General features: G+C 43.8%; 1 protein-coding gene and 1 non-coding gene across 3 annotated transcripts in view; one reads left to right on the forward strand and one right to left on the reverse strand.

Moving 5' to 3' along the window:
• Homer2 (homer scaffold protein 2) overlaps window positions 1-14,048 on the reverse strand; it is a 94,605-nt gene that overhangs the window by 50,553 nt on the left and 30,004 nt on the right. The gene's annotated exons all lie outside the window — the stretch shown is intronic.
• LOC114610364 lies at window positions 5,265-5,373 on the forward strand. The gene has a single exon (XR_003709678.1). It is a non-coding gene; the product is annotated as a U6 spliceosomal RNA (small nuclear RNA).

Below are 14,048 nucleotides of genomic sequence, written 5' to 3' on the forward strand. Positions count from 1 at the left end.
GAGTGTGTGTGTGTGTGACTATGTATATGAGTGTGTGAGTGTGTGTGAGTATGTATGTGTGTGAGTGTGAATGTGTATGTGAGTGTGTATGTGAGTGTGTGTGAGTGTGTATGTGAGTGTGTGTGTGTGCCAGAGTTGAGAGTCAAGAACAAGAACAAGAGCAAGCCAAGAACAAGAGCAGCACAGAGAAGCAAATAAAAATTAACATATCTGATAGACATAATTCAATTATATCACCAACCACCTTAAATGTCAATGTTTTAAATTCACCACTTGAAAGATCAGAGTAGATTATAAACCAAAACCCAATATATGTTATTGACAAGAACCCCACTTCAAATATAAAGGCAAAATAGATTAAAGGGGCAAGGAAGATACAGCATACAGATAACTCATCAATAGATAGAAGAGATAGCTAGCCAAGTTCACACAGAGCAAATTCAGAAGCAACAAAAGTTATCAAGGCTAAGGGGGCCTTGCTCTTGAGGGGCACTACTCAAGCAAGAAAGGGAAGGTTTGATGGTGTGTGCCTCACACCAGTGTAACAGTGCCCACGTGAAACTGACAGGACGGAATGCAAACAAAACCACGGTTCCGGAGACTTCGATAACCCTCTAGGACAGATGGAGGAGTCTAGAAGGGAAGGACACCAGCAAGAGCTCAGCAGAACCCGACATCAATCGGCTGGAAAAGATTGGCAGCCGTGGCTTGTTTCATTAAACAAACAAAGTGGGGTGGGAGGGGTATTCACCAAGACAGACTACGTTCTGGGCCACAAAACATATCTTAACAAATTCAAAAGAATAAAAGTCACATAATATCTGCTCTGAGAGTGGAATGAAACTAGAATTTAATTGTTTAAATTGACATCACTGTTCCGTGGTGTGGTTAAGGGGAAGGGTTTTATTGATATGACAGCAAGAACATCCAGAGGCATCTGGCATCTGGCAGAGTCTGTAGCAGAGAGAGAGAGAGAGAGAGAGAGAGAGAGAGAAGACTGAATAGAACATGGCCATCAGACTGGACATGGTCAGGGCTATCTGTGAGAGAGAGGAGAACAGCAGGAGAGAGAGAACAGATAAAAGAGAGAAACAAGAGAGGGAGGGAGATAAGGCAAGGAGAGAGGGAGGGAACGAGACAGAGAGATGGTGTTGAAAATGTCAGGGTTATGAGGAGAATGAGTAGCTGCGGGAGGGGAGCCTGTGAGCTGGAGGGAGTGTAGGGAAGCTAGCACAGGCTTTGAAAGGTGTGACTGGTACTTGTGATACTTGGGATCCTGGGGGCCAGCTTGTGCTTTAGAATGCTACCAGGCATGGCTGATAGCAATTTGTCCCTTCTTCCAATGACTCTTTTCAGTAGAGAGGAACGAGTTTCATAAGTTCCTGAGGGATGGTGGCTTTTATCTAATGACCAGAAGTCCTCCTATAGGCTGGGTCGTGTCCATTTTTGAATATTTAAACTACCTTTTGGAGTCTGGGGAACTCGAGTCTCCTTGTCTCTGACATTAATAATAAGGTGTGTTTTAGATTTTCTGTTGCTGTGTTAGAACACAAACCAAAACCAACCTGGGAAGGAAAGGATTTATTTTGCTTACACTTCTACATCACTGCCCATCACCACTGAAGGAAGTCAGGGCAGGAACATGGAGGCAGGAACTGAAGCGGGGACCATGAAAGTATATGCTTACTGGCTTTCTCTCCATGCATTGCTTAGCCTGCCTTTTTAACATAACCAAGGACTACTTGCCAAGGAGTGGCACCATCCACAATGGGCTGGGCCCTCTCATATCAACCATTGATCAAAAAAAAATGTCTCACAGACATACCCACAGGCCAGTGTGATGGAGGCGATTTCTCATCTGAGAGACTCTCTTCCCAGGGATGTCTATGTTTGTGTCGAGTTGACGAAGACTAACCATCACAATGGTGCTGTAGTTTGTCTGGGAGGATGCGTACCTAGCACGCAGGAGACCATGGGTTCCATGCCCCATCAGGGAGAGAGAGAAAGGGAGGGGGATAGAATAAATCAATAACAAAAGGAGGTGGAAGTTGCAAAATCTTTGAGATATTCAGTAACACACTTTCAAATAGTACATGAGCCAAAGAAGAAATAGCAGGATGATTTTAAGACTACATGAAAATAAAAAATGTAACTTATCAAAATGTGTAGATGAAACAAAGGCAAGAGAGGGAAATTTACAGAATTAGAAGAGAAGAAAGATGAGGGCTGGTGAGGCGGCTCCGTTGGTAAGGTGCCTACCTGTGAGCATGACGCCCTGAGCATGGGTCCCAACACCCATGTGGAAAAGTGGGGCAGCGTACATCTATAACCTGCGCTGTGGGGACAAAGGCAGCTGGATCCCGGAGGCTCACTGGCCAGCCAGCCAAGCCAGTCAGTGAGCTCCAGGCTCAGTAAGAGACTCTGTCTCCAAAACCATGGTAGAGAAAGCCTGAGGAAGATGCTCAACACTGACCTCTGGCCCACACTGGACACATGCACCTGCACACAAATGCACCTACTCTAGAGTACACTACACTATGCACACAGTGAATTTTTCATCCATAGCCAGGCTATAATATCAGCACTTGGAAATCAAAGCCAGCCTGGAATCTGTAAAGAGATCCTGTCATAAGGAAAAGAAGGAAGGGAGGGAGGGAGGGAGGAGGGAGGGAGGAAGGAAGATGGATAGAAGGAAAGAAGGAAGGAAGAATAGACAAGAAGAAAGAGCTAAACAGTCATTTAGGCATCCATCTTAGAAAACCGGAGAAGGAAATTAAATAAAGAGCATACAAAAAAAAATAATGGCAATTAGATCAGAAAATCTGTGACAAAGAAAACAGGAAATCAGTAGAGAAAGTCAACAGAACCAAAAGCTCATTCTTTGAAAGGGTTCAAGATTACTAGTAACTGTTGCCCAGGATAACTAAGAAGAGAAAACATCACCAATATTAGAAAAGAACAAAAAACACCACCACGCATGCAATGGTATTAAGAAACAGAAAAATTATGGAGTCACTGCTCACTGACATGCATAACCTAGATTAAAGTGCATCAAGAAGCAGACAATATGAAGACAGAAGAACTGAAGCAACAGAATCAGCACGTGAAAACAGGAAGCTCCAGGCTTGCGGGGCTCACTGGTGAACTCTGTCAAATGTTTATAGAAGAAATTATATAAGCTCTTTAAAATCTCCTTCAGAGACAGGAGCAGCGGGAGTATCAGTAATACCCCTAATGAAGACAAATGGAAAATTCACTAATAAAATATTATCAAATATAGCCCAACAGTATAAAAAAAGAATTATACATCACAACCAAGTGAAAGACATCCTAGGGTATATAAGGCAGTCCACTATCTGAAGATCAATTAACGTAATCCATCACATCTAATCAGAAGAAATCATATTCTCATATCAGTAAGAAAAAGTGTTTGACAAAACCTAATGCATTCATTCATGTAACAGAAAAAAGTTCTGTCACTCAGCTGTGACCAGAGGGGACTTCCTCAGCTTTGTAAAGGACAGTTACAGAAACCCTGGCAACATAGCAATTAATGGCAAGAAACTGGAAATTTTACTATTTCCTTTTTTTTTCAGCACCATGCTGAAAGCCCTATCTAATGCAGTAAGACAAGAGAAGGAAATAAGTATTAAGTTAGGAAGGATTAGATAAAGTTCCTTTGCTCACAGATCGCATTGTAGTCTTGTAGTAAATCAGAAATAGACTTCCAAACCGAGGAAGCGCTGGCAGTGTGCAGGTCTAAACTGGACAGGTGAGCAGAAGAGCCATAACGCTCTGGGAAGGAATGGTGAGGAGACACAGCCCTGGCTCTACTGCTGAAACAGCGCCAGAGCCTGCTTAGTTCTGAGGAGAGCTCCAGTGCCTGCTCACACAGCGGATGGTGTCAGTCACCTTGTGCGGCATCAATCTTTCTGATGGCAGCGCCTCCAATCACCAGGTCACCTTTCACTAGGTCCCGCCTCCTAGAAGATTCTACCACTTCTTATATCACAAGATGAGACATATCCAAAGTACAGCAGAGATATATTCCATATGCATAGACAAGAAGAGTCAATACTGTCAAGATGGCAGTTCCCTGCGACTCGTCAGCCCAATCAAGATGCCAGCAAGTTATTTTACAGATACTAAATGGATACTGGCATTGAGAGCCACAAAAAGACTCTTGGCATCTTTAAGAATTACTAGAGGCTGGGGGTACAGTTCAGTAATAGCAGGGTGTTGGCTTAGAATTCAGGAAGCTCTGGGTTCAATGTTCACCCCATTCCACAAATAAGAGGTGGGAGGGAGGGAGGAGGAAGAGAGAGAGACTGATTTGTTACACAGAATAATCAGACAGTGTGACATCTGAGTATGGGGGGGGGGTGAAAGATAGATCAATAGATTGAAATACAGAATCCTAGAACTAGTTCCACAAAAATATCAACAGACCTTTGTCAAGGAGCAAAAGGCATTAAGATGACACAAAGATACTCCTTCCAGTAACTGCTAGAACAACTGTACATCCAGACATTAAAAATGATGGAGACACAGATCTTACACCATTCACAAAATGAACTAAAATTATAGACTTAAAATGTAAAATGCATAACTATAAAGTCCCTAGGTTAAGATAGCATAGAAGTAACGTAGAGAGAAACAGGTATGGTGGTCAGACTGTAAAATACAAGAGCAAAGCCACATCTAGTTAAGAAATAACTGATGAGCTGGGTCTTCTTAAAATTTAAAACTTTTAGCTAGGTATGGTGCTACACGTCTGTGGTTTTAATACATGGGCAGGAGAATCATGAACGAAAGGCCTGTGGTTTTTTTATGTGATAGACTGTCTTAATCAAAATGAAAAGACAATGGGAAAATGCTTCCAAAAGGCTCATGTGAGAAAGGATTGTCCTAAAAAGTATACTAGAATGCTTATGACTCAACAATAAGAACACACAACACAACTAAAAAGGTCTGGCATGGCGAGCAGCCTTCTTTCTAGTCTTCTGTGTAGAAGGTAGAGAAAGAAAATTTGCTTGAGCTCAGGACAGACTGGACATCACAGTGGGACACACACACACACACGCGCACACACACACACACACACACACACACACACTTTCCTTAAATGGGTGAAACACAGAATACCTAACATTTGATGGTGTTCAGGACATATCAGTGGAAAGGGTATACAGTTGACATAGCTCAGCCCATTCTGTTCTGTATAACAAAATACCATAGAGTGGACTCTTTAAAAACATGAAATTGTGCTCACTAAAGCAGCACTATATACTAAAAATTGGAACAATTCAGTGAAGATTAGTCTGGCCCCATACAAGGGTGACATGTGAATCTGTGAAGCAGTTCCATATATTTAAGTGAAACAAAACAAAACAAAACCCAAAAAGTATTCCTCAGAGCTTTAAGGCCGGGAAAGCCAAGGACCAAGGCAATGGCAGGTTTATAATCTGGTGAGGATTCAATATCTGACTCCAGGGTGCAATAAACACTTATGGAAGACAAGAATGGGTAGATTCCCTCTACAAGCCCTCTTACAAGTGTTCCTAATCCCATGTACAAAAGCCCAACCTTCATGACCCAGTCATTTCCCAAAGCCAAATCCCAGCCCCACTACTGTTGCATTAGGAGGAAATTTCAACAAGGCATAAATATTTGAATCACAGCAGCCAGCAGACAAGCCTAAAACAGAACAGTCAACATCATATGTCATTGAAGAATTGCTAGTGGAAATGACAAAATACCATGACACACCTATTAGGATAGCCAAAATCCCGAACAACAATAACACAAATGCTCCAAGGATGTGGACCACCAGGAACCATCATCTGCTGCTGGTGAAAATGTAGCTAGTTTGAAAAAACAGCTTTGCTGAACACACTTTTTTTTAGTTTTCTTCCCAGTACCTACCCAAATGAATAGAAAACTATCCACACAAAAACTTGGATGTGGTTATTTATTGAAGTTCTGTAGGCATAGTGTTATTGTACACTGGGTAAAGATTTATTGCTGATTTCTATGTCCTCATATCTGGCTGCAAAACCTTGCTCCCCATTTATTCCCTGATTGGTCAATAAAGAAGCTGATCACCCAATGACTGAGCAGGGGAGAAAACAGGCCTTGAATTCCTCCCAGCCAGGGGAGAGCAGACAGAGTGAGAGAGAAGATGGGGATTTGCCACAGGGAGAGAGTCCAGGAGACTCCATGAGGAAACAGTTGGAGCCCAGAGAGCTAGATCTAAATGCAGGTACTAAAATCCAAGTATCGCTGGGATTTTGACTGGGAGGTAGCTAGATTAGCTGAGAGGATTAAAATAGAGTAATACTGCTCAGTTGTTGTGCCCTTAAAGCTTGTTAAATAAATATAATAGTTCAATCTCAATTATTTGGGAGCTAGCTGGGTTAAGAGGAAAACTGAAACAAACATATAAATTAGCCATTAACATGGTTCCATTTATAATTATCAAGACGTGGAAGCAACTAAGAGATCCCTCATAGGGGAGTGGATAAACTTTAGGTACAACTAGAATGAAAGTAACTGAGGAGCAAACCATGAAAGACACAGGGCCAATCTGGAAAAAGCCATAGACTGTATGATTCTAACCGTCCAATAGTCTATAAGATGCAATTTTGTAGAGAACTACAGAGACATCCTAAGAATATCAGTGACTATGCTGTGAGGGAGGGGATGAGGGTGATGAGGCAGGGAGCAGGGAATCTTTAGGTAATGACAGTACTCTGGATGATTCTGCAGTAGCAGTAAGTCCCTGCCACAGAATGTACAACTCTAGGAGTGAATCTGGGTACACTGCAGACATGGGGTCACAGTGATGCCAGCATAGCTTCACTGATTGTAGCAAATCCACACTGGCACAGGAAGCTGGCAGTGGGTATACTGGCTTGTTCTTGTTTTCGGTTTTGCTGTGACCAAACATCTGGCAAAAGCAACTTAGAAAAGGAAAGGTTTATTCTGGCTCATGGAGTGAGGATATGGTCCGTTATGGCAGAGGAGACACAGCTAAGGGTAGGTTTTCCCTCCTCAGACTCTCAGGACACACCTGAACATAAACACCAAGAGGTTTGTCTTCAAAGTTCCTCTAAATCCCTTCAAGTTGACGACAGAGATTAGTCATCACACAGTATGGGTGGGAACATGAGAACGTTCTGCAGTTTTTGCTCCAGTTTTTTTTTTTTCCATTTCTCAGTTTTGCTGAGAAAATAAATGCTAATGTTTAGATGATGACTGTCCCCCAGAGCCCATGCGATAACGGTTTGTTCACACCTAGGTGTGCATTTGGAAAATGGAACCTTTAGAAGGCAGAGCCTAGGAGGTGGCCTTTAACCCTCTCTACAGGATGGAACCTATGTCTGGTATCAATAACTGAGCCAAAACTTGTAGCTGGCTAGGACACAGGAAAATCTAGTATCATCATCCTGCTTAGTGGACGTAATAATAAACTGTCCCTAAACTCTTATGGATTACTACATCTCTCAACCGTCATCAGAGAAGTTTCCTTTTTCAGTAGATGATTCATATGGAGACCCATAACAACTCAACACGCAGAGAATGACAGTGTGGGATGCTTAGCTCTAAGACAGCGACATCATGCTCCCTCACACAGGCTCAGAAACCATAAGAGAAGAGGGTAGAAAGAGCAAGAGAGCCAGAGAGGGTCATGGCTGTAGCAGGACAGGTTGGTGAACTCACAGCAGATGGGGATGCATGTCCAAGACCTGTCACAAGATCAGCCCACCCGAAATCCCACCGTGGACTGGGGGTGGCGGTGTGGCCTCACCCCTAGAAGGAGATTCTGGCTCTGGCACTTGATGGCTTCTGGAGGAATGGAAGAATGGAGTGACGGATGGTCTATTGGATGGTCCAAACACCCACGCCCACTCAGGCAGCACTAAAGGGCTGAGTGAGTGGGGGCAGGGCTAAGAAAACAAAGCCGATACTTTGTATGAAATTATCAGAGAATGGATAAATAAAATCAAGTTTTAAGAAAAGAAAAAGATGTGACAGTGTGTATTAAATGCCTTTTTGGTATGAATGGCAACCTGCTAAAGGATTATCGTAATGTGTTCATTACAGCCAGAAGATGCTACTGCATCTTTTTACCTGAGGCAGTTGAGCCCAAAGAGCCTGTGTTCCTCTCCTATTATCACCAGAAGTTAAACAGAGAAATCTTCAAAAGGAATAACAGTGTGTTTTCATAATTTAATTTTTTTTAAGTTTAAAAATGCAGAATTCTAGAGCTTTTTCTTTGACTGGCAAATTAGTAGGATGGGTTTCAGTGGGCTGTTTTTAGGAGCCCTTTGTACCTGTTAGGGGCCTGGGGAGCAGCGGCAAAGAGGAGTCAAGTCCCAGTTCTGTAAGTCAACCCTTGGGGGTATGGTTCCCACCCTGATTTCCGGCTTGTGGGGGCAATGCTATTTTTGTTTTCCGAGGAACCATACTTGTTTAAAATTAGAATGTATGGTGTGGTGACGCTGGCAACTCGCCAAGTCAATTACAAAAGGTGTAAAACACAAAAGCAGAGGGGCAGACAGGCCGCAGAAATGCTTGTGATGGTTTATTTCCACTACCACCTGGTCTCTCAGGCAAATGCTTATTTTATGTGTGTGCTTGAATAAAGCTTTGTTCATGAAATAAATGGCAAGAATAGAGCTGGCACAGTTGGTAGATCAAAAATATGGGATTTCCGGCCATGTTTACATTTTAGATAAACAATGAACTTTTTTTTATACTTTTTAATTGAGAAATAATTTGGATACCACTAAATCCACTCTTGTGAAGTATAGGCTCCGATGGCTTTTGGGAACTGGTCAGCATCTCTACCTGACGTCAGTGTAACTGGATCCCATCTTCACTGGCAGTCCTTCTGGAGACACTGATCTTCTCTCTGGCTATGAGACTGCCCGTTGTGAACACTCCATATAAACAGTGTAAAGTGTATTCCACTGGAAAACTGTCATGTTAGATCTCACGGAGGAGCTGGCCCTGAGCGTGTGTCCTCTCCCCCAGTCTCTGCTTTTCAGATCCAAGTGTATTTGTCCTCCAAGGCTCCTTGTCTGGGGACAGGCTGCCAAACTCCCAATTCTGTGGCAATATAGGTGAGGGTAAGGGGACAGAACAGCAAAATAGCCCAAGACTAAAAACAGCGCGTCCTTGAGAATAGCTGGAAGGCCAAGCGTTTCCAGCAGATGTTACTACTGTTTATCCCGATACGAAATGCCTGCAGTGGGGAAGAGTGTGGCCAGGTAACCGCATTCATCCACGGGGAGAAAGCACATTGGGGGGCTTTAGCAGACTGCCTCAACTTCCCCCACTGGTTTCTTCTAGATGTTTGAAAGCCTTCAACTTGGTGATGTCGCCTCTGTCTGCTGCCATTCAGTCTTTACTTGGAAGCCCCATGAGAGGAGATACTGCTTCACTGGGACTCTGTTAGGAGCTCTGGCTGTCTGCCTTTGTGGGACTTCCCCAGGGCATTTCTTCTGGATGTCTTGAGTACCTGATTAGATGGTTTTATTCTATCATCTAAATATTATTATTTATTATTTTACACTAGATTGCTACCCATTTAATAAACTCACTCATTCAAAATCAAAGTGTGGCTATTATAGATCATTCTCTGAATTATACAGAACAAATGGAACCACATGCCATGTGGTTCTTTCTGATTTGTTCTCCCACTCAGCATATTTTCAAAGCTCATCAATAATTATAGAATGTATTAGTACTTTAGTGTGTGTGGGTTTGTATGTGTACTCGTGCATAGACATGTGCAAGTGTCCATAGATGTCAGACACTGGATTCCCCTAAGCTGAAGTGACAGATGGTTTGTGAGTCCCTGGACACGGGAGCTGGGAACTGAACTTGGGTCCTCTACAGAGCAATAGGTGGCACCCCTAACTGCTGAGCCCTTCATTCCTTCTCCAGCCTGAGTCCTTCATTCTTTTTATGGTTGAATAGTATTCCATTGTGTGAGCATACTATACTTTGCTTATCCCTTCTTCAGCTGATACATACTTGGGCTGTTATAGATAATGATGCTATGAATATTCATGTACAAGGTTTATTATATAGGCAAATGCATTCTTGGCTCTTGGATATATAGCTAGGAGTGGAAGCTGTGGGCAACTTAGTAACTCTATGCCATTCTGTGGCGCCAAGGAAGCTGCACCGTTTTGTCTTCCCACCAGCAATGTATGGGGTTTCGATTCACCCACCTTCTTGTCAACACTTGTTACTGTCTGTCTTTTAGAGTCAGCCCTCCTGCTGTGTGGGGGTGAGGAAAGGACTTAGCACACCTCTGAGGGAAGTCATGTGCCTATCTGAGGACAATCTGAGCCAGGCTAGGCAGTTAGTGTGCTTATATCCTGTCTCCCCACTGCAACTCCTGCCCAGCTCCTGCATGAGGAGCGAGCTCACCTCACACTGGGCTGCTCACTTCAGGGTCTCTTATTAACACGAGAAAAAAAAATGTTTAACACTTTAGAAGATATTGAAAACTTAGAGAACTGGGGATGGAGAAGAAGCGTTAGAAATTAGTGAAATAAATGATGTGTGTGCAATGTAACCTTGGGAGGCATGCCTGTAGGTGGCACACCGGCCAGATTTCAATGACCAGGAAGACACGGCCTTCTAGGGTCTGCATTCTCTACGTGAGGTTCCTGGGCCCCTATGGAGAGGTGACCATAAATGCCCAGTGTCTGTCTGAGAGGTTCCATCCTCTCAGAGCAGCCAATAGAAAGAGATGCAGAAAGCAAAACATTAGATGGAGCTTGGAGAGCCTTATGGAAGAACTGGGGGATGGAATGGGGGACCAGAGAGGACAGAGACTCCACAGGAAGACCAACAGAATCAACTAACCTGGACCTTTGTGAACTCCCAGAGACTGAGTCACCAAGCAAAGACGGAGCATGCACCGGACCTCAGCCCTCCTGCACATACATAGCAGATGAGCGGCCTGGTCTTCATGCAGGTCCCCCAATAACAGGCACAGGGGGTTGTCCCTGAGCCTGTTGCCTGCCTATGGATCCCACACCCCTAAACAGACACCTGTCCCTCAGTAGGAGAGGATGTGTCTAGTCCTACAGTAACTTGTGTGGGGAGGAAGGGGGTTTTAGAGGGTGGTGATCCCCCTTCTCAAAGGAGAAGGGGAGGGAGGAATGGGGGAAGGATCTGTGTGAGGGGTGCTGGGAGGAGAGGTGGGGATGATGTTTGGATGTAAAGTGAAGACATAAATTTAAAAAAAAAAAGCTCCAATCTCCACTTTTCTTACTGTAAATCTGAGTTACTTTCAAAATGGTCTAAGCTGTGTGGAAAAGCAAGCTTCAGATTCTTCTGGAACTTTCCTGGTGCAGGTGGGACCCCTCGTGTGGCTCCTCACGTTGCCCATGGCAACAGCCTTCTGCACCCTCATCTCCCACACCTTGCTTCTGTTATTTTATCCCAACAGCAATGTTCTCAGCCCATCCTCCTTAAAGCATCAGAAAGCAAGGCTTAGGAGGGAACTGACTGGCAGGTGTCCCCAGCACAGTCAGGGTCCTACACTCCCCACAGGGCAGAGTCTCTCTGCCTGTGAACTCCTCCCAGTGTCATCTCTTCTCAGGCTGTTTGTCCAAAAATGTGTGCTTAAGTCCATGGGAAACAGTCTGACAATACCTGAGAAACACAAGTACAGAAGTGGCACATGGTCCTGCAATTCCATTTCTAACGCTGACCCATGGAATGGAAAGTGTAGACAAACAAAGGCAATTTATATACCCAAGTTCAAACTGGCACTCTGCATAATAGCCAAGGACCCACATGGCCATCTCAAGATGAACGGATAAAAAAACCCAGCATGGTGTACATGTTCTTCATAAAGGAATCTTTGATACATTCCATTAACACAAGCAAGCCTTAAAAAGAAGTGTCAAGTGAAGCAAACCAGCCATAAAAGGGTAAATATTGAGTCCATTTATAGGAGTCAAATTTCCAAATTCACAAAGAAAGAAAGAATAGTGATTACTGGGTTGAGTCTGGTGGGGTAATTGCTTAACAGGGATACAGCTTCTCCTTGAGATGAAGTTCTGGGACTGAGGCTGGTGACAACCATGCTGTGAAGGTATTTAATGCCACCAACGTGGACAGAAAATGACTACACAGTAACTTTACACTGCACATATTTACTAGAACAAAGTGCTGGTTGGCTGCTGACTCCTGATGAGATTGGGGATGGGGTGAGTCCCCAGGACAAGCAAGGGGAGGAAGAGTGACCTTGAACCGCTCATTACTGCCAGAGGAAGACAATCAGCAGTCAAAATTAGGTGAGCAAGAAGAACACAGAGCAACACAAGTACATTCTGGGAAGTCAGGGAAGCCCAGGGTTTGAGAAGGAATGGGTACGAGGATGTAGGGGAGCCAGGAGGGGTAAGAACTGGACAATTCCCATGGAATAAAACTCCCTGTCTCTTTAATGAGTCGCATCTGCTCTGGCTCACAGGAAGTGGCTCGGCGAGGAGAACTTGCCTGGCACACACAGCCATGGAGTTCCATTCCCCAAACTGAAAAAAAATTACACCTCGGGGGAAAGAAATGTGCGGTAAGATAATGAGGTCCTTTTTAGCATCAAATTGCAGAAGTTGAGAACTAAATTCTCAGACATTCTGGAGCTGGTAGCCGGAGTCGCACAGCGGCGTGGATACACCCAGCGCTCCAAGCTGTACCCTCAAAAACACCAAAGTGGTTCCATGTTGGGGACATTTTACCACAATTTAAAAAAAAGTGAGAAAACTCTGCTGTGTGCTCGTCTCTGACACAAGGGCCATGTGACAGATCTCTGTAGCAATCTGTTCATTGTCAAATGTCAAAAGCCTTAAAGCTTCGAGCTCCCGAACCCAGCAACCTTATCTCCAAGAATCTGTTTAATGGCAATAAAAAAGGTTTCTGCAGGGATCGTCTGAAAAATAAGTATAGCCAAAGAGCTGCTTATTACAAACAAAATGGAGGCCGGAGAGATGAGACACACATTAGCACACTCTTACCTGCAACTCCAGCTCCAGGGGCATACAAAACCCAAGTGTGCACGCACACCCCAACACACATGTGCACAAGATTAAAACTAATACATATAAATCTTTTTTAAAAAAGTGAAAATAAACCCAAAATAACCAATACATCCAGGGCAATGGCTAAAGTACCTGTTCATTAAAAAAAAAAAAAGTCTGTCTCCTAAAATGATGATGGATTCTAATGAGTTTCCGCTCATGGAAACTTTCATTTCATATTCACCAACCATGGGGCTTACTGAGTTTCGGTTTAGTTTGTAGAGGTTTTGTTTGTTTGTTTGCTTGCTTGCTTGCTTGTTTTTAAAGGCAAAGTCTCCTATGCTCAGGATGGTCTTGAACTCAATATATAACAGAGGTTGTTCTTGAATTCTGCTTCCACCTCCTAAGACCTGAGACTGCAGGCTTCTGCTGCCAGCGCCAGCTCATTATGCTTTACTCTCCTGTTATAAAATATGGAGGCCACCGACTACTGCTGGCTCTAACTAGCTGCACCCTTCTCTGTCCCTGCTTCTTTGTGTGTGTTGTGCATATGTGTTTGCATATGTGAGGACCCGTGTGAATGTACATATGCATATCTTCATGTAGAGGCCCAAGGGTGACATTAGATATCTTCTGTGATGGCTCTCATTTTGTTTTATTTTGTCGTGACAAGGTCTCTCAATTGAACTCTGAGATCACTAGCTATTGTACTAGCCATCTTGCCCTGGGGGTTCCCTGTATGTCTCAAAATGTTGGGATTATAGGCACAGGGCATGCCTACACAGTGTTTATGGGGACTCTGGGGATCCGAACTCTGGTCCTCATACTTGTATGTCAAGTGCTTTATCTACTGAGACCGTGCCATCTCCCCGGGTCTTTGGACCTTCCTCTATCAGACACAACTCACTGGACCTTCAAAGATTTGAATATCACTTTATCACTTGATGTCTATTGCCTCAAAGAACTGCAACCATACAGACACACACACACACACACACA

Source organism: Grammomys surdaster, unplaced genomic scaffold (assembly GCF_004785775.1).
Source record: "Grammomys surdaster isolate TR1022 unplaced genomic scaffold, NIH_TR_1.0 126036, whole genome shotgun sequence".
Classification (NCBI taxonomy): domain Eukaryota; kingdom Metazoa; phylum Chordata; class Mammalia; order Rodentia; family Muridae; genus Grammomys; species Grammomys surdaster.